We start from the raw sequence: 26,093 nt of genomic DNA, 5'->3' as shown, positions 1-26,093 counted from the left end.
CAAGACCTTTCACTTGATACCAAGTGCCCTCAATACTCAGGGAAGTGGGACTTTGTCGACAAAGCCAGGACAATCGCCCTATCCCCACCCCACCCAGCAGTGATTCAAAAACCATAAGATCACTTTCTATGTCATGGCTGTCTCCCTCTCACCAGACTGCATGGTGGCTGCAGATGAACATTTGGCACCTGGATGGGGGTCAAGGAGCTGGGGCTGTGATACAGGGAAGATGCTGAGGGGGCTGGGGATCTCCGTTTGAATCCTGAAGCAATGGCTGAAGGTGCCAGCATGTGCTGGGAACTGATGCTAACCTCTTTCAGGAAGCGCATGATAAGGTTTAGGGGGTATGTGTCTATGCTGGGGACAGGGTCCTGTGGTGTTGCTGGTGATGCTGACTGCCTTGCCCACCCTAAGTTGGACGAGGAGAGTCTCATCAGGCTGCCAGGCAAGGAGGGAAAAGGAGAGCATTATTCTGTAGGCTGGGCAGGCAGAGTGGCCTCCCCACCCTGGGTGCCTGCAGAGCCTGGCAGCCCTGCCCTGTGGCCATCCGATGCCGCATGTCCTCTAGAGTTCCTCGACCATCTGCTTCACAGTCTGCTCCTCCACTGGCCGCATGGCCTCCTGCACGTAGACGATCAACTCCGAGGTGTCACCGTCCTGTGTGTAGATACTCACCGTCTCCACATCCTTCACATCGTCGGAGGACACCACCATGTGGTGCTGCTCAGCAAGCTACACTGACGCTTGCCGGACAGTCTCCTGGATCATGACTGCATAGTTGGAGCCGGGATCCTCCTCGGTGACCTGTTTAACCACAGTCACCGGCCCTGGTGCCATGGCAACCACCCAGGCAAGGAGGCAAGGGCAGTGGTGTCGTGGGTGTCTCAGGGCCCAGCTCAATGATCTGCTGCAGGATGTCCACTGGGTCGCCACTCTCAGAGATGTGTCTCAGGTCCTGGAGTTCGGTCACCGCTGCTTGTTTCCCCTGAACGTCTTCTTTGGCCTCTGTGATGTGGAGATAATGGGCAGAGGGCTCCTTGGGAGCTTCTGTTGCTGACTCCCGCTTGAGGTCTCCATCAGTTTCCAGCACCTTTAAGCCATGTTTGTTCTTCAAGTGCCTGTTGAACTCCCATTGGTGCCACATACAAAGCCGCAGACAGGGCACTTCAAACCACCTTGCTGGATGAGCTCCTCTGCCGCCAGCTCCCCAGTGCCCACGATGGCGTACAACTCTTTGGGGTGCTTCCTGTTGTAGCACCGCTTCAGAGAGCCAGATATGTTGCAGGAGTAATGGCAATGGGCACAGCAGAAAGGCTTGAAGGAGACATGCGGCTCCATGTGCCACATTAGCTGTGGCTTCTGGGCCTCTGCATAGTCACAAACCATGCACTTAAACTGCTTCCCATCTGCAGTGAGAAGGAGCTTGTGACTTCTCAGTGTCCCCTTTGATTTGAATTTCTTGCCACACATGTCACATAGGTGGATTTTCTCAGTGCTGTCATGATTCATATGAGCCTTGAGGTTACCCTTGCTACGACTTGCATACTCACACAAAGAACACTTCAAGGGTTTCACACCTTCATGAGCCCAGATATGACACTGAAGGACCGAGCCGTTCTTCATGAAATAAAAGTCACAGTACAGGCATTTACTTGATGGCTCTCTTTCCCACCAGCTCTTTCAACTGAACCCTCCTCCCGAGAACCTTGGAAATGGTGCTCACGGAGACCTCAGTATGGTTGGTCTTGATATGTGACTCTATCAATCGATCTTTTGAGAAAGACTTTACACAAACAGGGTAAGAATAACTCCTTTTGTCTAGCGCTGTGTGAATTTTAAGATGTGCCTGTAGTCAAGTAGTTCACAGCCGTCAGTGGGACACTTCAGCAAGATGTTACTGAGTTTCTGAATCACGTGGTGTTTAAGGCAGTTTTGGTGATGGAAGAATAATGACACTGGGAGCAATAATACAGATGTTCCCAGGTATGGGTGCGGACATGCATGCATGTATATAAAAATGCATTTGATACGAAAAAAGTTTGCCATAGTATTTAGAATCCAGGTCTCCATAAAGATTTGGACTGATTTGTCATATCACAGTAGATAACTTTTTTAAAACACCCATCTCTGTTGATAGTCACACAGGATGTTTCACAATTACAATTCTTTCATTTCCAACCTCAACTCTTTCTTTATGGTCGAAACAACTCCTTACTTAGGCCAGTGAGCTCAACCATCGCCTCTTTGCCTCCACTGTCATCAACCTGTCCCCCGGAATGGTGCCTCTGCACCAGATAGATGAGAAAATTCTTCTGTTAGATCAAAAAATTTAAAATAAATAAAAATAGAAATATTTAGGTCGGGCACAGTGGCTCACATCTGTAATCCCAACACTTTGGGTAGCTGAGGCAGGGGAATCACTTGAACCCTGAAGTTCAAGATTATGCTGGGCAAGATGGCAAGACTCTATTTCTACAACAAAGTAATAATAATAATTAATTGGATGTAGTGGCATGTGCTCATAATCCCAGCTACTTGGGAGGCTGAGGCAGGAGAATCCCTTGAGTCCATGAGTTCAAGGATAGAGCAAGCTGTTATAGCATCACTGCACTCCAGCCTGGGCAAAAGAGTGAGACAAATAAGTAAATAAATAATTAAAAATTATATATATATATTTTGAATGGACATATATTACAACAAATGACACTGGGAAAACTAGATATCCACATGCAAAAGGATAAAGATGGACTTTAATCTTATACCATAATAAATCCAATAGGAATGAAAGGCATACACATAGAGCTAAACCAAAGAAACTGTTAGACAAAAGCATAGGGGAAAAGCTTCACGACATCAGATTTAGCAATGATTTCTTGGATATAACACCAGAAGCATAGACAGCCAAAGAAAATAGAACAGATAAAATGAACAGCATCAAAATTTAAAACTTCTTCATGCATCAAAGGATGCAATCAACAGAGCCAGAAGACAATTTATGGAATGGGAGAAAATATTTTCGAATCATCTATCCAATGAGGGATTAATACCCAGAATATACAAAGAACTACAACTCAACAACAACAAAAAAACAGCCAATCAAATTTAAAAATAGACTTCTTCTTTGGAGAAACTTGAATAGACGTTTCTCCAAAGAAGACATACAGATGGCCAATAAACACACAAAACCATGCCCAACATCATCATTAGGGAAATGCAAATCAAAATCACAAGGAGATACCACCACACGCCCATTAGAATGGCTACTGTCAACACACACACACACACACACACATTAAAAACTCAGAAGATAACAGGTGTTGAGGATGTGGAGAAATTGGAACTTTTGTGCACTATTAACGGGAGTGTAAAATCTTGTGGTGACAGTGAAAAACAGCATGGCACTTCCTCGAAAAATTTTAAATAGAGTTAGCAATTTCACTTCTGGGTGTATACCCAAAAGAATTGAGAGTAGGATCTAGCTGGGCACAGTAGCTCACGCCTGCAATCCCAGCACTTTGGGAGGCCAAAGCAGATGGATCACTTGAGGTCTGGAGTTTGAGAGCAGCCTGGTCAACATGGTGAAACCCCATCTCCACTAAAAATACAAAAAAATTAGCCAGTCATGGTGGCATGCATCTGTAATCCCAGCTACTCAGTAAGCTGAGGCAGGAGAATTGTTTCAACCCAGGAGGCAGAGGTTGTATTGAGCAGAGATCACACCACCGCACCCCAGCCTGGATGACAGAGCAAGACCAAAAATAAATAAATAATTGAGAGCCAGATCTGAAGAGATGTTCGTACACTGATATTCTCAGCAGCATTATTATTCATAGTGGCCAGAGCAAGACCAAAAATAAACAAATAATTGAGAGCCAGATCTGAAGAGATGTTCGTACACTGATATTCTCAGCAGCATTATTATTCATAGTGGCCAGAAGGTGGAAGCAACCAACATGTTCATTGGCAAATGAATGGATAATCAAAGTGTGGTATACATACACGATGGGATATTATTCAGCCACAAAAGGAAAGAAATCATGCTACGTTCTGCAACATGGACAAACCATAAAGATGTTAAGCTGCGTTAGGCACACACACACACACCAACAAAGATTGTACAATTCCCCTTACCCGAGGTACCTGGGATAGTGTAATTCACCGAGACAAAAAACAGAACGGTGGTTGCCAGGGGTGAAGGATGAGGGAAATGGGGAGTCATTTTGTACCCAGAATGGGTACAGAGTTTCCACTTTGCAAGATAAAAGGAGTTCTGTAGGTCGATCACAATGTGAATTTACAACGGAATTGTATTCTTAAAAGTGGTTAAGATGGTCAATTTTACAATTAAACAATTTTTTAAAAATCGGATATATGGAGGACAAACGACAGCAGGTAAAATGAAAGGGCAGGGGAGATGTGCCTGATTCTTCTCACTCATAGTATTTCAGCTTCTGCTCCTGCCAGGACATCAACTTTTCCCTGCGTCCAGTGCAATCGCAGTGCTGCAGGGTTTTTTTTATGTTTTGGCTTGGTTTGGTTTAATTCCATGGATACTTCAGTGGGAAAATGGAGCAGAATGAATCAGTCACGGTGAGCTAACCATAACTTTAAGAACCACCCTCCCTTTAAAAATATACATATAACATTTTACAAAAATACACACATCCAAAATCATGTTGGACTGCCGCAATGATGATGTGGCAGGGACAGGAAAGTGCATATTTATTTGAAAGCTGGCAATATGCCAGGGCATTTTTGGTGCTATTTCTTTTCATCTGAGATCTTCTGATTCTAAACCTTCTACATCCTCTTCACCTCAGTTCCTCCCCCTTCATTTCAAAGTGCAAACACCCATATATAGAGCAAGAGTCCAGGGACAGGACTGTGACTGAAGGCATTGTTCTATGAATGCAGGCTTAGGTTAAACCCCTTTCTTCCAGGAGCTGTCTGTGCGCACGTGCATGCATGTGTATGTGTATGTGTCTGTGTGTTGTAATTGCCTCTGATTCACCTTACTGGTAAATAGGGGGTCTTCTCTATGGGGAGGGGAGCTTGTGGTTAAGTCAGTCAAAGCTGCTCCAGTTTTACCAGATGTCAAGACAGCACATAACATTAAACCTTAATTTTAGTCCTTACACCATTGTGTGTGTGTGTGTGTGCGCACGCGTGCGCACACAAGTGCACTGAGGTGAGGTGAGTGGAAGTGTGTAGAGATGTGCGGCCACTGAATGTTTGGGGGGACAAAGGACACTGGAGTGTAGGAGGGGCCCACAGAACCAAAGGACAAGCACTTTCCCCTTTGCTCTTTCAGAGCAAGCCAGGGCTCCTTGAGTGTGGTACACAGACCAGTACTGGTCTGCAAAGTACTTAGCACTCGGAGGTGATGCAATAAGTGCAGAAATCCAGAGTGACTCTTTAGACACCTTTACAGCAATTCGACACAGATTTAATACCACACGATTCTAGGCCCGTGTTCAAAACAAGCATGCCACCCAGTTGTGGATACACACCGAGCAGTGTTCAGGCATGCCGTAAACCAAACTGGAAATGGGAACGCTGGTCGAGAGGGGTCTTATTTCATTAATGGTTAATTCTGCTCCTGTGCTCCTATCCCCACTCCAATTAAGTATAAAATACACATTTCAAGATTTGATGCCAAACCATAAAGGCTAGAGACAAGCCCTGCCACCCAGCAGTAAATATGAAGGGAAAGATTTAATGTAAACGGCAGCGTATGGCAGTGCTGATGATTTCTCATAAACTACATGGACTAATTTAGAAAGAAGAAAAAAGTCAGAGAAGCCTTCAAGGAAGTAATAACCCAGAGGTAAAAAATATTGATTAGGGAAAAATATTATCTTAATCAAAATATGTCTTTTAGCTGGAAGTTGTTTGGGTTTCAGAAAGAGAGAACAAAATATATTTCTAAGATGCACATTTTTCCTTGTGCTTTTTGTTGAATAATGAGCGACGCCATCACTCTTTCTGAAGTCTTTGCTGTGTAAATAAAAAGAAGACTTTAATAATTCTATAGGAAACTTTATTTATTAGTGTGATCAACAGTAAGCAATATTAACTATTTTTTAAAAATCTCAACATATACCTATGAATTAGGTATTTCTTAGTGTTAGATCTTGATAAGTTTTACAGGGCTTGCCATATAGTATATTTCCTTCTAATAAGGGCTTGTTATGTCTGATCTTTTTTATCTGTCTTTAGAAGCAAATAATTCAAAATGACCTGTGTCTGCTAGCATTTGTTTGGAGCTCAAGCAATTTTTTAAAAAACTCCTTTCAAGTTTAAAGCTTGACCTTTTAAACACTAAAAGCAAACAATATTTGAATGGGCTACATATTGTTTTATTTTTAGGAGTTTTCTCAATGGAAACTGAATCTGAATCAAGGTAGATAAGAGTTCTTTCAAATTCTAACACCTTCCCAGCTTCTCCTTGATCTTATCATGTCTGACTGTTCTTAAAATTTTATATACCCCAAAGTGTCATTATTAATTTCATTTGCCATTTTGACACCAGGAAGTTTATTCTTAGGAGAAACTGTCTGTGGAAATATAGGATCCCATTCTGCACCCTCTAAGTGGAGCAGCCAAAAAAGAATGCTAAGAGATGCACCAGAGTAATGGGGGAAAGCAAAATTAGAACATATTTTCTGACTATTCACTCTGTGTCCACGTACACAAAGTGAGAAGTTGATATATTGTCCAATAAATTTAGTCATTATAGCCCAGAAAATTTAGGTATAATTGATGATCAATGACCCAAATCATTCAGGGACCCAAGTCCCTGGGAACTTCAAATCCCCACTTCATGTATAAATACTGGCTCTCCCTAAGGCCTCCTTCCCTGACCTAGACATTTCCTCACGTTACTTCTGAACACATTGCAAAACTTGTATGTGTGAGAACTGTAGTCTTTACTTTTGCATTGAAAGTGAAAGGAAAACTAAAGATTATTTTAAATCCAATCTTTTTTTTTCCCCTCATCAAAATATGCAGTGAGCACCCCCTGTTGGCTGCCTGGCAGCAGGCAATACACAAACACAGCCTTGTTAGTACGCAAGGAAGGAAGTAAACCAAAAGAGCCAATGGTAATTTGGATTCCCGTATCTAAGGGGGGTAGAGGTGGGGAGGGATGGAGAGGAAATCAATATTTGCTTAATGGAAAAGGACAGCATTGATAGGAAAGGAAGTTTTATTCCCAAGCTTTTAATAGGGTATTACAAGCACTGGGAAGGAGAACATTTTCTTTCTTTTCTCTCTCTTTCTTTTTTTTTAAGCTTAAAGCTGTATTTCTTTTTTTTTTTTTTTTTTTTAGTGTTAGATGAGTAAGAGTTTCTGAAATTATAGTGGACAGAAAAACCCAACACATCCATTTGCTTTTGCTAAGGCCACACTTGCCTTTTTAGGTTGTGCCTTTCCTTTATTCTATTCGAGTCAAAGACTAAGAAATCTACTGTAAATTCTGGACTTTCCACCATATTTTCAAGTGGATGACCTGGGCATTGAAGGGAGGAAAAACGGCTGGGAGAATAATACATAAACACATGAACACGCATATATTTTCATTCCAATACCTTAATAGTAGAGTCAGTAAAAATAGATTTCTGTTATATTTACCTTAAGTGTCTTATATCTCTAACCGCTTCTAGTCTATCTGCTAAAATCTAGCTTTACTAATCTACAGGGAAGCATAGATTTTATTTAAAAATCCTTTTTAAAATGTATGATAGTGGGTTTAAAAACATAATGAATATTTTGACAATCCTAACAATAGAGAAATAAGATGAATTTTTCTCCAAGAAATCTCTTCTCTGACAGGGCACGGTGGCTCATGCCTGTGATCCCAGCACTTTGGGAGGCTAAGGCAGGTGGATCACTCAAGTCCAGGAGTTTGAGACCAGCCTAGCCATCATGGTGAAACCCCAACTCTACTAAAAATACAAAAATTAGCCAGGTAAGGTGGCACACACCTGAAATCCCAGCTACTTGGGAGGCTGAGGCATGAAAATCTCTTGAAGCTGGGAGGCGGATATTGTAGTGAGCGGAGACCATGCCACTGCACTCTGGCCAGGGCAATAAGAGCAAGACTCTGTCTCAAAAAAAAAAAAATCGCTTCTTTCAGAAAATTTAAATATTCATACTTTTATTCTCAATTCTCTCTCCCCAATTATAAATTTTAAATATATGATTAGTGCACGGTATGGCCAGAGCACTAGACTAAAAATCAAAGAATCATGATTCTAATCCTGTCTCTGCTGCATTTCGTCCCTCTAACTGCAGCCCTGAATTTTAGTTTTCCCTGAATTTTAGTTTTCTCATCTGAGAAATGAAAGTCATTAACTTTATCATTAATTCAAGATACATAGGAATGCTAATTATGTACTGATACACTGCCAGATGCTTAATTCTGGAGGCTGTGTTGGAGAGGGACTCAAACCTAACAATAAGTAAGTCCTCACGGCTGTACATTTCAGTGACTTAGGAACACAGAGGCACTTGACTCTAGCACCAAACAGGTTGGGCTTCAACCTCATCTCTGCTCTTTTCCATCTGTGTAACCTTGGAACACTGTTTCTGAAACTCAGTTTCCTTTTACGGAAACACTGAGCTGTTTCTCTCAAATCACACGAATGAAAAATGGCAGAGATAAGACTGGACCACAACCATGCACATGAGTACCACTCCCCTAGAAGGCAAATGAACACGAATAAAAAAATTATAGCACCGATTAACTTTGTTCCTTAATTTTTTTAAAACTTTTTATTGCATTTTAGGTTTTGGGGTACATGGGCAGAACATGCAAGACAGTTGCATAGGTACACACATGGCAGTGTGTTTTGCTTCCTTTCTACCCTTCACCCACATTTGGCATTTCTCCCCAGGATATCCCTCCCCAGCTCCCCCCCCCACCCCCCGCTGGCCCTCCCCTTTTCCCAATAGACTCCAGTTTTTTTTTTTTTTTTTTTTTTTTATGTACTTCTTGAAGGGATTTCAATGGCATGCCAAAAACTTAGACTTTATCTTGTGGATGAAGGGGAGTTAGTAGAATATTTTAAGTAGGAATGGGGTATGATCATGACGAACTCAACAGGATGTTAAGAGAATTTAAGAAGCGACCATATGTGCATGTGATACATTTGTAGAAGATTTTATGGTTATATTTATCATCAGTGGTCATGCAGGGAAAAGACCCAAACACTGTATCTCTTACTCTGATGTCGGACAATTGTGTTCTAACATGATGTCCTATGGGGATAAAGTTAGACGACTCCTCTACAGGAAATTAGAACTTGGACTGAGCCTTAATTAATGGCTGCAGGTCTGCCTTTCTTGTTTTCATTCATCTCTTCCTTTAACCTAGATTCCAAGAAAGCTTGACAAATGTCTATACTGATGTGGAAAAAATGGCCTCTGCCAAGGGAGGCAGCCAAGGCTGGACAACCAGTCCTTCCCATCTAAAAATTCTCTCTTCAGTGCCAACCTTGGAACATATCAAGGTGATAAAGTTGCTGCCAGATATGTGAAGAGAATAAGGTTAATTTTGTTGTCTTAAAGGAGAGGCGCCATCCAGTGTTGCTATAAAACAAATATAAATCAATAAGGCACTCAAATAAGCTCGATATCTAGTCCTTGACAATCAACAGGAATACGTTCCACTTAATATGACATCTCACCAGTTAATTTATTGCCAAAACGTGACAGGGTTATGTGAAACTTTGGTTATAAATTCTAGTGTATGTAGTTCCTAATATCTAAATTAGATACTTTAGGGTTCATTTTGGGGCTGGGGGCGTGGAAGGATAGAGCCTGCTTATTACGAAAGGTCAGCATGAGGTGATTACAGCTTTTCTAAATCTGGGTCATTGCTTTATAAAAGGCTTATGATCCATCAAAAGACCTCTCTGAGTCTACAGAATGAAAAGAATGTAAAAAAAAAAAAAAACTATTGTGCAGGGAAATGCTTTGCCTGTTATTAAGATGTAGTTATTTCAATTATTAACTTATTCTGTAATGCAATCACCCAGCTACAATTCTCTACTTAAAAGTGTATGTCTTTGGAATGTTACATAATCTTTTCAAAATAGTATGTCTTCCATTTCTGAAAATTCTTTTCTCCAGTGGATTAGGAAGCTGAGTCACTTCCCTAATCAGGACAGCCCCCTCCTCCAGGAGTGCTGTCCCGCGTCATTTTAACTACCCTGGCAGGTGGCGGCCTGGTTTTTAATTCCTTGAAATCTACAAATATACTCTTCACTTTGGAAGAGGCTCTTAGCTCAAAATGCATTTCTTTAGAAAGATTCACTGAGAAGAAGTAGAGGAAAAAAAAACCCACCACAAAGCCATGTACTTAAACAGTCTCTTTCAAGCACCACTTAATGGCATGGAGCGAAACTGAAGAGACTAGGATTTGACGTCTGACGTAGTCACTCTGTAGCGCCATAATCAAGGGTATGGGCCTTGGGTCTCCGGGTTAGTGTCAATTATTGAAGGAGTTTGGGGAGAAGGGGAGGAAATAGGAAGGGCAGCCTATATCTGTGAATAGGAGAGGATTGATATCAGCACTGGAGTGGAAACTGTAATGAAGGAAGTGGTCATCTAGTTGGCAAGGCCGTGATTGGAGGGGTCAGACCCTGTGAAAAACACCTGCAGCGGATGGGACACGTGAAACACTTTCGTTAGACTTTGTCAATGGGGGTGGAGGGAGGTTTAGGGGAGTGCTCTTTCAGAGGCTCTTATATGCATCATTCACTCTAGGGGTTCGTTTTGTTTTGTTTTTGAGACTGGGTCTTGCTCTGTCACTCAGGCTGGAGTGCAGTGGCACCATCACAGCTCACTGCAGCCTTGGACTCCTGGGCTCAAGCAATCCTCCCACCTCAGTCTTCCCAGTAGCTAAAACCACAGGTGTGAGCCACTGCACCTGGTTTTTTCTGTAATTGATGCCAAATTTTACCCTTCAGAAAATAATATAGGAAAACTCCTTTACTGAACTCTGCAGGTCGAACGTTTATGGCTAAACCAGAATGAAAATTATGATAATGCAGGGTAATTATTATTAAACAAAAAATAAAAATTCTTCAATGACAGAAGAGGCCTTGGGAGGCCACCCAGGCCATTCCCATTTCATCAGCCCTTTGAACCTGATGGCACTTACTATGTATAATGGGATGAGCTGCATACATTTCTGCACCCACTGACGCATGGCGAGAGCCTCATTAGGACAGGGAATCTAGGGCTGTCTTCTTCATATTTTCAGTTCTTACCATTGGGCTTAAGTAACATTGGTTTAACATTTGTTGAGAAGCCGTGAAACAAAAATGTGTAAAACGGTGTAGTACTAACGGACTGAATTCCTATTCAGAAAAATGCATAAAAATCAAGTGTGGAGGTGGTTGTGGGCAGGGCGTATGTTGGGGGTGGGAGTGGTGTTAGAGGTCACGTAGGGTTTTGTAAGACTACCAAGCCTGTAGAAATTTCTGGCTGGTAATAATTTGTTTCATCTAAGTCTGTATGCAGTAGACTTTGATGTCTCCCTGTGTGCCAAAGGCCTCACACTGTACTTCAGGGGGCATTTGTGCATCCTGGTGGGTGCTATCTACCCAGAGTTAGACACCAGACATTCAGCAAGCGACGTGTTGTTGCAAGAAGATTCTTACTGAGCCTCAATGCAAGAACAATTAACAAGATTCTCAGCACAGGGGATGTATGGTCCTCACCTGAATGGAGCTAGGGAGTCCTCCAGGCCTTAGTATTGGACTGTGTTAATGGGACCAGGTGCTGGAGCAGAATGGGAAAGTTTTGCCTCTGGCTTCTCCCAGCTTTCTCCCACTTCATGTCCCCTCCATCCTTCATACTCCCCAACCTAGGGATTCCTTTCTGGTCTTAGAGTTACAAAGATTTTTATTCAACAAATCTCTTTCATGTTCTCCTGCAGCCTGGGCAACTGAAGATGAAAATACTCTGCATTTCCTCTGTACCATTCCTTTCCTGAAGAAATGAGTAAAGATGACAACACAGAAGACAAGGAGTAGAAGAACTGATGCAGGAGGAGAGAAGAACATACAAATTAATACTTAAATTTTTAAAAATATACTATGCTGCCATATAAGTCACTCAACAGCCCATTTTCCCTGGGATAATAGAAAGGAAAGAGAAGACAGCCTTTATTAATATTTCCAATATGGACACAGGTATGTGGCCTTCCCACTCAAATCACAAATATCAAGCCTTCAGTGTCCATCTCTGTTACCATATTATCAGGACTCTTATGCTTGGCAAGTGAGAAAACTCTTAGACAGTTTAAATTTTAAAAAAATTCGATTGTCTCATCCTGGCAAATGCAAGATAAATTAGAATTCTTCACAGTTTGAACCAGTTGCTCAAGCATTGATCCCAGGGCTCTCTCTATCCCTTGCCAGTCTTCAGCAGAGCTGTCCTGAATGGCACGATTGTTGAGTCAGGCTTTCTCCACACAAGCAAGATGAAGGTGGGGGAAACAGTGCAGACTCACATTCCCTCAGGTTGGTGAGCCCAGAAGAAAGAGGTTCTCTTCCACGCTCATTTCAGTGAAGAAGTTTGATAAGCAAACCTTGAGTTAAAAGTACTTAGCTAGAAGAATCACTGTGTCCTATAGGAAATGTGTTATAATTGATTCAACTTGCTCACATGCTTACATTGAAGGTAGGAAGTCCTGGTGATTGAGCCCAACCAGCAACATCTAGAAATTAAAGGTTAAAATGTTGCAAAAATGTTCCAGAAATTAAAAAACTAGTTACTCCACTATACTTAATTTGCTTTTTCATTTTTGTTTTTGTTTTGTTTTTGTTTTTGGAGACAACTGTTGCCCATGCTGAAGTGCAGTGGTGCAATCTCTGCTCACTGCAGCCTCTTTCTCCTGGGTTTAAGTGATTCTCCTACCTCAGCCTCCTGAGTAGCTGGGATTACAGGCATCTGCCACCACACCCAGCTAATTTTTTTGTATTTTAGTAGAGACAGGGTTTCACCATGTTGCTCAGGCTAGTCTCGAACTGCTGACCTCGTGATCTGCCCACTTCGGCTGCAGATTGTTCCCCAATTGCAGATCATGAAATCAACTTAATGAGTAGTGACTAGAATATTGTAGGGTAGAATAGAACAGAATAGAATAGAATAAAAAAAATAGCTATGTCGGTTTGTATCACTTATACCAAAAGTATTATTTCATGGATATTTTGGTTCAATTATGTCTCTCTATGTGTGTACTCTTCCAACATACATATCAGTATTCAGGTTATGATATAGAACAAATTTCTTACTGTGGGGTGCAGTAGGTAGAAACAAAATGAACAAACAAAAACCTTTAAGATACACCGAATGATCTACCTACCAGTAAGACTTTCAAATACTCTTAATTTTAGGGGGAGGGATAAAATTAATACTACTTAGCACTTGGAGTGATTAACTACTTCTGTTAAAAATTCAAATTCATTCTACGTATTTAATGACTTTATGCCAATATGTTTTCTAAAGGATTTGGCCATGAAAACAATAAAACAAAAATTCCTAGGGACCTAACACTACGGGCCTATAGTTTGAATGTTGTAAGATTGGCATTGCAAACTTAGAAAATAGAACCTCAAAGACAGTTCATACAATGGTTGTAGAACAACATAAGTAGCATACTCGACCAAATGACTATAAGAATCTGGGCACAGTGGTGTCTGCCTGTAATCATATAGCTACTTGGGAGGCTGATGCTGGAGGATGAGCTGGAGCGCAGGAGTTCAAGGCTGCAGTGAGCTATGATTGCACCACTGCACTTCAAGTTGGGCAACATAGTGAGACCCTGTCTCTAAAAACAAACAAACAACAACAGCAACGAAAAGACTTTAAAACCAGTGGAGGGGAAGCAGCATCAGAGCTGAATATCTTTCACAAAGCAGGTCAAAAATGTGCAAAGATTCAAGAAAACTAGTGCAAAGGGTCAGAATTGTTTTGAGGGCTAAGTTATTTTTTAAGTTATCTTATAACTTACTAATGGAAGATATTTAGTAAAATCTTAGTTGTTTTTATTGTCAAATGATAGCCTGAAAGCAGGAAAAAGTTGTTGAAGGCAATATTAGTCACAGAAAGAAACTTGCTCAACTCAGAGTTAAATTGTCGCATGTTTATGTAATAATACCCTAGTGGCTTAAAAGAGCTCTGGGTTCTCGGGGTGCTTATTTTTCTCCAAAGATAGAAGGAACATCCTATTTGCAAAAAATGTTATAGTCTCATTGTCACCACATATAGATTAACTGGTAGCTTGAACTGCCTAAAATCTTAGGAAATCAACTACAAATACAAATCAAAAGTGAAAAGTATAGTTCCTCTGGAATAGATTCGTAGGCAATTTGTTGTTGATACATGATAATTGTACATGTTCATAAAGTACATGTGATATTTTGATACATGCATATAATGTGTAATGATAAAATCAGGATATTTCGGATATCCATCAACTCAGATGTTTATCATTTCTTCGTGCTGGGAACATTTCATCTCTTCTAGCTGTTTTGAAAAATACAATACATCATGGTTAACTAGTCATCTACTATACTATTGAACACTAGAAATTATTCCTTCTATATAACTGCATGTTTGTCTCCATTAAGCAAACTTTTTTCATTCCCACCACACACTCATCCCAGACTCTGGGAATCATCATTTCTACTCTTTACCTTCATGAGATCAATTTTTTAGTGCCCACACATGAGTAAGAACATGTAACATTTGTCTTTCTGTGCCTGGCTTATTTCACTTAACATAATGTCCTCCAGTTCCATCCATGTTGCTGCAAATGACAAAACTTCATCTTCTTTACGGTTGAATGGTATTCCACTGAGCATATCCACCACATTTCATTACCCATTCATCCACTGATGAACACTTAGATACACAAGCTGTGAATGATTCCCTATCCTGGCTGTTATGAATAGTGCTGCATGGGAATGCAGGTCTCCCTTTGATATACTGATTTTCTTTCCTTTGGATGACTATCCAGTAGTGTAGTTGCTGAATTGTATGGTAGTTCTAGTTTCAGCATTTTGAAAAACTCCCATTCTGTTTTCCATAATGGCTGTACTAATTTATATTCCCACCAACAATGTATGAGTTCCATTTTCCCTCCATTCTTGCCAGCATTTACTTTTTGTTTTTTTGGGGGTTTTTTTTTTTTAATAATAGTATTTGTAACTGGGGTGAGATAAAACTGCAGTGCAGTTTTGATTTGCATTTCCCTGATGATTAATAAAATCGAGCATTTTTTCTTTTCTTTTCTTTTTTTTTTTTTTTTGAGATGGAGTCTTGCTCTGTTGTCAAGGCTGGAGTGCAGAGGCACAATTTCGGCTCACTGTAACCTCCGCCTCCTGGGTTCAAGCGATTATTTTGCCTCAGTTTCCCGAGTAGCTGGGTTTACGTGCCTGCCCCGATGCTTAGTTAATTTTTATATTTTTAGTGGAGACAGGGTTTCACCATGCTGGCCAGGGTGGTTTTGAACTCCCAACCTCTCAGTCCACCTGCCTTGGCCTCCCAAAGTGCTGGGATTACAGGATGGAGCCACCATGTCCAACCGAGCATTTTCTTATAAACCTGTTGGCCATTTATATGTCTTCCTCAGAAAAGTATCTATTCATGTCCTTAGCCTACTTTTTAGTGTGAATATTTATTTTACTGTTGAGTGGTTTGAGTTCCTTGTATATTCTGGATATTAATCCCTTGTCAAATGAATAGTTTGCAAATACTTTCTCCCATTCTGCAGGTTATCTTTTCAAGCTGTTGATTGTTTCCTTTGTTGGAAGGAATTTGTAGTTTGATATAGTTCCATTTGTCTATTTTTGTTTTTGTTTAATAGGTAATTTTTATTGCCATTGTTGAGGCAATAATAAATGACAGTTCTGAAGCCTGAGGCTTTATCAATCAAGTATGGGGCGGGATGGGGGAGAGGGAACAGTGAGATTCTTTTAGATAAAGCAAACCCTCAGAAATTAAACAGAGTGGGACACCTAGGGCACTCCAAGTGATTCTGTGTGGCTGAAGAAGAGAGTGGCAGAAAGTGTGGTTGCATCTGAGGCTGGAGAGGTAGTGAATACAAATCAACTGTATTTTAACATAAGAGCAATAAAGAGTCAATGAACGGTTGTACACAAAGACGTTACAATCAAATATCTTTTCTAAAATATGACTCTAGATGCAGCATGAATAAACAAAGGAGAAGGATGGAGAGACTAGTTAAGAGGTTGTTTTAATGGTCTAAACAAGGGTCGATAGTGCCTTGAACTAGTAAAGATGTAAGAATGGAGGGAAGAGCACAGAGTGAGAAGTTAACAGTGAAATTAACAGAACTTGGTGGCACACTGGGATTTGGGAGTACATATGGAGGAAACGCATCCGAGAAGACTCCCAGCTCCCGACTTGGGGATGTAGGTGCTGCCAATCGTGAAGAAAAGAAATTCAAGAAAAGATTTTAAAGAAGGGGTAATGAATTCAGTTTGGGACCCATACTCAAAAAGGAGAGAAGAGAGAAAAACATACAATAATCAATGGCAGCAACGAATTTGGGTCTCTGTGACTTTAGCGCATATTCTTACACTGTATGTTTAGTTGAACTGTCTCTGAATCTTTGCATTCATGTGTTTACCCTTGCTAGATCCTAATTGTTAAATAAATGAATACCCTCTGTGTAAATGAGGAGGCAAAAAAAACGCCTTTTAAAAAATCTTCCAAATAAATTACAAGTAATAATATATTATTAATATTCCTGAAAGGAAAATCAGGATCCTGGACACATTTCATGGATGAAAGAATTCAGTAAAGGGCCCAAAAATTAAATATCAGAACCTCTGGGAAAAACAGCCGCCCCATATAATCTTTTGCATAGTTGAAAACAAAAGCCTTCTCTGAAGCCTTCCTGCTATGAGCAATGAGAAAAAACATTTAAACAGACTTTACCATGACAATGTTAACTACATGCCACCAGCTTTAGTGCACATGAATGCTCAGAGTAAAGGGTAACTTCCTGACTCCTGAGAGGGGGTGACGTCAAACAAGCAGACAATGATTCTTTTCTTTGCAAGGATCCTTATACTATTTAAAGTCGAGATAAGACTTTCTGGTTGAAATACATGATATCCACAAGACAGCACAGATTTTGAATGAGCAGTGAAATTGGGAGTTACTCTGACATGATTTCTAAGAGGTTTGAGGAGACTAGCTCGATTCGTAGAATTTAGCATGTGCAAACACAGAAAAGAGCCATTATTGGCCAGGCATGGTGGCTCACGCCTGCAATCCCAGCACTTTGGAAGGCCAAGGCGGGTGGATCATGAGGTCAGGAGTTTGAGATCAGCCTGGCCAGCATGATAAAATCCTGTATCTAGTAAAAATACAAAAAATTAGCTGGGGGTGGTGGTGTGTGCCTGTAGTCCCAGCTATTCAGGAGGCTGAGGCAGGAGAATCACTTGAATGTGGGAGGCGGAAGTAACAGTGAGCTGAGATAGCACCACTGCACTCCAGTCTGGGCAACAGAGCGAGACTCTGTCTCAGAATAAAAAAAAAAAAAAAAGAGCCATTATTACAGGATGAAAAGACTTTTTAGGTTTATAGATGCTCTAAAGACATTGATCTTCTAGCCATTGGCAGCAATGTGGCATTCGGGGCACAGCTTGTAATTGTTACCAATAAACCCTTTCCCAGATAGAAAATTATAATGAAATTACAGCAAGTCTGCAAAGACTATCACTATTAAAGTCTGAATATTTTCTTCATTCCTACGGTTTAGTGTAAGAGTCTTAGAGAATATTTGCAAATTGTGGACCACAGTGCTAACTTAGATCATTTTAGATCACTAGAAAGAGAAAAATCTGTAATTTATTTGTTAGTAGAAGAGGACCAACCGTTATAAAATGGGAACTCGAAGAAAGAAGAAATTCAGTGCTCTGAGAATAGACTGTGCCTTGTTTCAGAAAGGTTGTATTGCAAAAAATCACGTTCAAGTCTTGTTTGTTCAGTGTTTTATTCCCTTCGACTGAAAAGCAAGAACCTTACCTCCCAACCACATGCCACCTAAGTGTGAGGAGATGTATTACTTTTAACTCAAAGAATACTTATTATATTAGGAATACTCTCAGGGCATTGCAGGTAGCGTTTTGGCTGGCTGGCTGGTTGGCCTCAGGGTTTTTCTGAACACTCTCCCCTTTATAGAGATCCCACCTCCAACGAGGACTGGGGGGCCCAGGCTAGTCCTCTACTAGCCTACCCCTTAAACTAGAAACTTGAGCCAATATCTTCGAGAGGTTCAGTATTACAGTTTTTCCTAACTTGAAACTGAACTTCAAAATGGCTCCTGACCCCTGCATCTGGCTGAACTGCAATTGCCCATCCAAACCTTGTAAAGAAGGCATTGCAGAATCAGTTATTAGCATTAGAAGAGTGGCAAAGTCCTAGTTTTTGTCAGTGCCACATGCAACTGAAGAAATGTGGCAAGGGAAGGTGGGAGTGGCGATTCTACGCATCATCCAGTGAGCAAGGGATTCAGCCCTGTTTCTGACTATTCTTTTTTTTTTTTTCCAGACAGGGTCTCATTTTGTCACCCAGGTTGGAGTGCTATGGCATGTTCTCAGCTCACTGCAGCCTCAACCTTCTGGGTTCAAGAAATTGATCCTCCTCCTTCTGCTTCCCCCAACAAGCAGGTAGGACTATAGGCATGTGCCACCACACGCAGCTTATTTTGTTTTTTATATTTTGTAGAGACGGGGTTTCACCATGTTGCCCAGGCTGGTCTCAAAGTCCTGAGCTCAAGTGATCCGCCTGTCTCAGTCTCTCAAGGTACTAGGATTACAGGAATGAGCCACGGCACCTAGCCTGTTGCTGTCTTTTCCAAGATACCTTTCCTTAATCCGTTAGGCTGGAAACCAAGACTGTTTCCCTGGTTACCGAAGCCCACTCACTAAAGCAAAGGGCAGAGAAGAGAGGATATAAAAATTGCTTAGAGAAGAAAGTCAACTTGTATGTGTGGGTGAACTCAGTTAGGGCTCTGACTGTTAGCATCAGAAAGCGAATTTGAACATGTTTGAACAAAAACGTTCCTGGAATAGCTTATAGAATCCCAGGCATCAGGAAATAGCTTGACCTTTTTCAGTCCTAATTCAGTCCTAATCTCAAGGAAGGGATGAAGGTCAATAAACTGTATCTAGGAAGCAGAAAGACTTTGCAGGTACCTTGTGGGTGGTGGGCTGGGGGCATCGGGTGGTAGGGACACAAGTCCTAGAAAATGGGTGCTGGGCAGACGATCCAAAAGATGGTAATTACAGCATATCATAAATGATTAAAACAGGACTTCTGCACCATTAGGCCTTCTCAGCTGCAATTAACAGACCTAGGACGGAGAAAAACAAGAGGAAACAAAGGTCCATCTTCTATATCAGCTGATGAAAGCTGGTGTTCTTGCTCCATGCCCAATCCTATCAAAAAGGCCTTTCCCCATCCTTTTCAATTATCTGCACCAATGGGAGAATGTCTCAGAACAGGGTAAGGGAGAAAGAGTAGGAACGAGCTTGTGGGAACAGGAAGAGTAGAACACCCCAGTTTGAAGCAGGATCTACAGGAAGCAGCCTGAGGGAAAGGCATCAAAGGAAGAGCATTTCCGAAGGCTCTGGGGAGGAGTGGGCATCATGGTAAAGGCTCTGGGAAGGAGTGGGCATCGTGGGGGGAGTTTCTCCAGTACTTTCTAGTCATTTATGTGTCAGAGAAGCATGATACAACAGCTGGAGATGTTAGGCCTTGGGTTCTGGTACTGCCAAATAAGTGTTTTTCTCCAGCAGTTGTCAAGCCAGTTAGTAATATCATCCAGGAGTCTAACAGTGGGCCTCTTCTTTCTTGGGTTCCCCTGGGTGTGCTCCCTTCTTGGGGGTACAAGTCTTCCCTATTAATGATTAAAGCCATTTTTTCCTTAAAGCAATAATCAAAAGGCTATAACCTTGGCATGGCACGCAGTTCTAGGCCAAAAAAAAAAAAAAAAAAAAATCAAAACCTAATTTTTGGGTCAGGGGCTTGTACCTAAGGTTGTGTTTTTCCGACAATAATGCCATCAATGTTGCATAAGCCCCAGGTTGTCACATTCCAACCTAGCTTGTCATAAAATGAAAGGAACACAGCAGAAATGCAGTAAAGTATAAAACATAAAACTCTCTAGTGACTAAGTTTGGTTTTCTTTGTAAACTAATGTTCAAGGTAAGTACAAAATTGGGAAACTGACATTATAGGCTATTTATTTTACTGCTGATACTGCAACACTAACAGTTTGTACTATTTTTCATATCATGTATAGATTCAACTGTGTCGTGGATTAAAGCTTTCTGGCTAAGAAATGCAATTACTGTTTATATAAAAAAGTATTAAGACTTAATCGATTCACATACTGGTTGTGTTAAATTTTGGAACACAATTGCTGACTGCCATTGAGTTCACTTAGTGCAGCAAACCCTTCCTCTCTTTTCTTCTGTTCTGTTTTTTCGATTTTTCTTGTCTTTATGTTAGAAGAAGGCTCTTGCGCCACAAACATACCTTGAAATTGTACTCTTGCTGAAAAATGGACCTTGTTTCACCAATGATATTTGAAGCCAATGGCAGGATGTGTTTAAGTGTTTTGTTTCAAAATTTTGATTGAAAATGAAAGATTTTCTATGAAATAATATGTTTTTCTGGCACAGCTAAACATCTGGATTCTGAGCAGATTGAATTCATGCTTTAAGTTAAAAAAATAGTTTTGTGCTTTTCTGTCAAAAATATGAAAGAAGTTCAGTAAGTGGATTGCATCCAGCATTCTATGTGTAGGGAAAACTCAGATGGTCTTTGAAATATTCTTTTAGTAAACATAAAATAGGAATCCAAAGAATGAATAAAATATTTCCTAAATTATTCAAAATCACCACATTAGGGTATTGAAGATTTTTTAAATTTTGTTTTTGTTTTTGAGATAGAATCTAACTCTGTTGCCCAGGCTGGAGTGCAGTGGTGTGATATCAGCCTACTGCAACCTCTGCCTCCAGGTTCAAGTGATTCTCTTGCCTCAGCCTCTCAAGTAGCTGGGATTACTGGTGCGTGCCACCAGGCCTGGCTAATTATTTTTTTGTATTTTAGTAGAGATGGGGTTTTACCATATTGCCCTGTCTGGTCTTGAACTCCTGAGTTCAGGTAATCTGCCCACTTCGGCCTCCCAAAGTGCTGGGTTTACAGGTGTGAGCCACTGCACCCAGCCCTGAAGAAGTTTTGTTTGTTTGTTTATTTGCTTTTTTTTTTTTTTTTGGTATTTTCTGATAGTTCCAAAGAACTTTTAGGAGAACTTCAGATTTTTCAGTGACCAATCAATTCCATTTCTATACATTTTTCCAAGCAAATATTTATAATTTGGAGACATGCACAAGATGCAATGTTCATCACAGTATAGTTTATAATAGTGAAAACTTGGAAGCAACCTAAATATTGAAAGGTAGAGGAGGACTGCTTGTATAAACCATGGAAATCAACTCCATGGAAGACTATATAAGCAATTACATAGCTCTATATTATGTGCAATTACATTGTTGATAAATTAATACATTTTTTAAAACGTCACAGAACTTGAGTGTGATTCAATTGATGTATTAAAAAGTTTTTAAAATAATGCCAGAGAACTCTACAGTGTGATTCAAATTATGTTTAAAACACATATAGGAAGTCCCTTGTATATACCTTTGTGGGAAAAAAATCTGGAAAAATATATTTCAAAATACTGCAATTAATATGAAGACAAAGTTCCTTCTAGGGTCTCTTCTCCCTCTTGTTCATTACTGGGTAATATTGGACAGACCATTTATATACTGCCTTTTTCTTTTTTAAAAGACATTAACCCTCTCCATTAATTTCTAACACTTCCCATCTGGACATCCATAAATGTGAAGTATTAACATACTCTGGAGTGTTTTTAAATACCTTCAATTAACACTCTGACTCACTGGACACCAGTCGGGTGTCCAGCAACTTAATTCTGTTACCAACCACCCAGAGTTAGCACAGATCCTACAGCTTAGGGGCTCAGTCCCACAAAACTGTCCCCCATGTCAAATGACAGTTGCAAGTCCTGGACCTCTTATGCTCTGGCCAACCAGCTATAAATTGGAGGTTCCTATGAACCCCCTCCTAAATTTCTATAACTTATTAGAATGACTCACAGAACTCAAGAAGACACTTTACTTTTATTTACCAGTTTATTATAAAGGATACAAAAGAACAGCCAGATGAAGAGGTACACGGGGCAAGGTCTGGAAGGGTACCAAGCACAGCAGCTTCTGTCCCCACGGGGAACTCCATCCTCCTAGTGTATGGATGTGTTGGCCAAGTTGGAAACCCATCAGATCTCATTTCAAGAGGTGTTATAGAACTTAATCTCCAGTCTTCCCCACCCCCTCCCTGGTGGGGGTGGGGTGCTGCTGAAAGTTCCAACCCTACGATCAATTGGTCTTTCTGGTAATGAGTTCCAACTTGCTGCTATATCGGAACCCCACTCTAAGTTACTTCATTAGCATAAACTCAAGTGTAATAAAAAGGGATCCGACAATAAAATGTTATCCTACTGCTCAGAAAATTCTAAAGGTTTTAAGTGTTCTGTGCCAGGAACCAGAGACAAAGACAAAATACATTGCTTATGATAGCACACACACCTAGAAGGATGACCATTTATGGGAAATCGCATACAAAAGGGTAACTGGTAGCATTTCCTAAACTCACTATGAGTAAGGTACAACTCTATGTTCTCTATAATTGTACAGAAACTAATATTTTTGGGCCACACTCTTTATCTATAAGAGGCCTCTGATAATCCCTGAACAGTCTCCTTTGAGAGACTGGGTAAAGGGCAACTCTGCACATTCCCCCAAATTCCTTTTCTTCTTTTTGTGAAAACAAGTAATTCTTGAGAGTGGTCCTGTGCCTCTAAATGAGGATGATGGAAAATGAAACCTGAAGAAGAGACAGCAGTGCTCGTTATGGGCACACCGAAGTGCAGAAACAAAACAGCAGTACGACGGTGTAAATACAACTGGACTCCAGCATTTGGCAAGGACTTTGACGTACATATGCTCATTTGTTTTTCTCAACAACCCTGATTGGAAGGTACTTTTAGCCTATTTAACAGCTAAGAAAACTGGAGTTTGGAAAAGTTCTCTTGTCCTAGATTTTATTATAAATGGCACACACAAAATTTGAATCCTGATCTGATTCTCAAGCTGTTAAACATCACGATGAACTAGAAAGAACCAAATGCAAGTTGGTTCCCGGGCAGTACTGTTCTTGCCCTGTGTCCCAAGTTCCAAAACTTTTATAATCTGAAAGTTTGTTGTTCTCACACATGTGAGCATGTGATCTCTCCCTTTCTCCTGTGTCATGTGGGCACATAGAAAAATAATAATGTCCTCAGGTGCAGTAGGTGATACCTTTCAGCCAAGTCATTTCTATTCTCAAAACTTCTCAATGCTCTCCAGCACTGTATCCGTTAGGATTAAGTCTGTCTGCATGTGATAGGCAAGCTACAATAACAAAAGGGATTTCTATTTCATTCAAAATGAGTTTGGAGGCCGGGCACAATGGCTTATGCCTATAATCCCAGCACTTTGGGAAGTGCAGGGGGTGGGTCATCTGAGCTCAGGAGTTTGAGACTAGCCTCAGCAACATGGTGAAACCCCATCTCTACTAAAATTAGCCAGGTGCGATGACACATGCCTGTAATCCCTGCTACCTGAGAGGCTGAGGTAGAAGAATCACTTGAGCCAGTAGGTGGAGGTTGTAGTGAGCCAAGATGGTGCCATTGGACTCCATCCAAGGCGACAGGAGTAAAACTCTGCTTCAAAAAACATGAGTTTGGAGGCAGGCAGTTTAGAGTGGCATGGTAGCTTCGGACATCAGGGATCCAGACTTCTCCTATTTTTCTGCTTCATCCTTAGAATTTGGTTTTCATCCTTAAGGTCACTTAAGGGACCTATATGGTAGTTGGAGAATCTAATAGCAGAAAGGGTAAAAGAGATATCCCCAGCTGTCTGTTCCCCTTTAAGAGACTTCCCTGAAAGGCATGAATAACATTTCCACTTGTATATCATTGACCAGAACTTAATCATACAGCCATACCAAACTGTGATGGAGACCAGGAAATACTTTTTATTTAAACATATTGCTGCGTCTAATATTTTAGGAGTTCTTTTACAAATAAAGTAGAAGTGAATGGATATTAGGCAGGCATTTAGTGGTCTCTGCTACAACTGCCAGTGGAATTATACACAAATTTATATCAACAGACTCTAGCACCATCCTACATAATTGGTCTTTTATCTGACTCTTTGAATGCTATTCCACATCTTTATGTCTTTCCTTAATACTGTTCCCTTTACATGGACTATTTCTCCCTTTCCTCTTACCATCAGCCTCTCACCTATCCTTTAAGGACCATAGGATGTGCTCCTTGAAGTCACATCTGATCTTTTCAACTGATTTGGTCACTCCCACCTTCAAACTCTCACACAACGGCTCACTTAAACTTCCCAGATACCCCTTTTCTGTGTCATTTATTGCTCTAAATCTTCGATGTCTTTTTATTTTCTCATGGAACATGTCTGAAACGTACTTAGGTGGCAGGGCACCAAATAGTCTAGTTCTTGAGAAAACACCATGAATGGAAAGATGTTCAATTAATTAATTGATTCAGTCAGCAAACAATTATAGTGATCTTACTATGCACCAGACACTGTGCTGGATGCCTGGTACATGTTTAAAACTAAGGAGGCTGGGCGCGGTGGCTCACGCCTGTAATCCCAGCACTTTGGGAGGCCGAGGAGGGTGGATCACGAGGTCAAGAGATCGAGACCATCCTGGTCAACATGGTGAAACTCCGGCTCTACTAAAAATACAAAAATTAGCTGGGCACAGTGGTGCGGGCCTGTAATCCCAGCTACTCAAGAGGCTGAGGCAGGAGAATTGCCTGAACCCAGGAGGCGGAGGTTGCGGTGAGCCCAGATCGCGCCATTGCATTCCAGCCTGGGTAACAAGAGCGAAACTCCATCTCAAAAGAAAAATAATAATAAAATAAAATAAAACTAAGGAGTTGTCAAAGCAAGCTCGATAGTCTCTTTTTGATTTTATTGTTGGGATTTATTTACTATTTTTATGTATTTTTATGTCTCGGTCCTTGTTATAGCTAAGTAACAGCAAAAAATCAAATATTTCAAGAAAGCACATGTGAAAACCTAAATAAACTATTTTACCCATTAATCAATTGATTTCTTTCTGTGAATTGGGAAAATAAAGTGACTATTTGATTTTACAAATAAAATCCCTTGGTGCAAATCAAGGCACACTAATTTCACAAGAATTTAGCAAGAGAACCACTAGAGTGAGTCTAAACTCTATCCCTTCAATGTTCCCTCAAATCCATGTATTTTCTAAGATTCTGTCTTAGGTTGTAATACTACACAATACTATACTTCAAATATCAATGAAAAGTAATGGCAAAAACCGCAATTACTTTTGCACCAACCTACTACGCGCTGAAAACCTCAGATTACTTACCTTCAGCACCAGACTCCTATCAGCTTCAAAATTAAGTAACCAAATATCTATTGAACATTTCTTTTACAAGCCAAGCAGGAAAAAGATCAACTTTCCTATGAAAGATGGGTAAAGAGCAAGAGTAGAAAGGACAGAAGAAAGTTGAAAATGGCCAGTAAACTTATGAAAAACATCAACTCATCATAAATCAAAGAAGTACAAGTTAAAACAAAAATTAAAATATTAATACTATTTTCCCCAGCTAAATTGACAAAATGTGTAAAAAATGATAATATGTAATGTTTGACAGTAGGAAGGTTTAGACTCTCATGTGTAGCTCATGGGAAAATAAAATTGTGAGAGATTGAATACATAAAGAGACAATGGCCAGATGGTATATTAAAATAGGGCCCTGACCCAGAGTCTGAAGCAACCTGCAGCGACTTGCCCAGGAAACCAAGCCATTGTCTACAATAGACAACCCAGGAATCTAG

At 40.6% G+C, this 26,093-nt stretch overlaps 1 pseudogene; it reads right to left on the bottom strand.

Moving 5' to 3' along the window:
• Positions 1–564: 564 nt before the first annotated feature.
• Positions 565–24,666, bottom strand: LOC100397290 (zinc finger protein ZFAT pseudogene; annotated as a pseudogene).
• Positions 24,667–26,093: the final 1,427 nt, after the last annotated feature.

This window comes from Callithrix jacchus, chromosome 11, assembly GCF_049354715.1.
Source record: "Callithrix jacchus isolate 240 chromosome 11, calJac240_pri, whole genome shotgun sequence".
Lineage (NCBI taxonomy): Eukaryota > Metazoa > Chordata > Mammalia > Primates > Cebidae > Callithrix > Callithrix jacchus.
The sequence above is the reverse complement of the archived record's forward strand: the minus strand, read 5'-3'. Positions and strand labels throughout refer to the sequence as shown.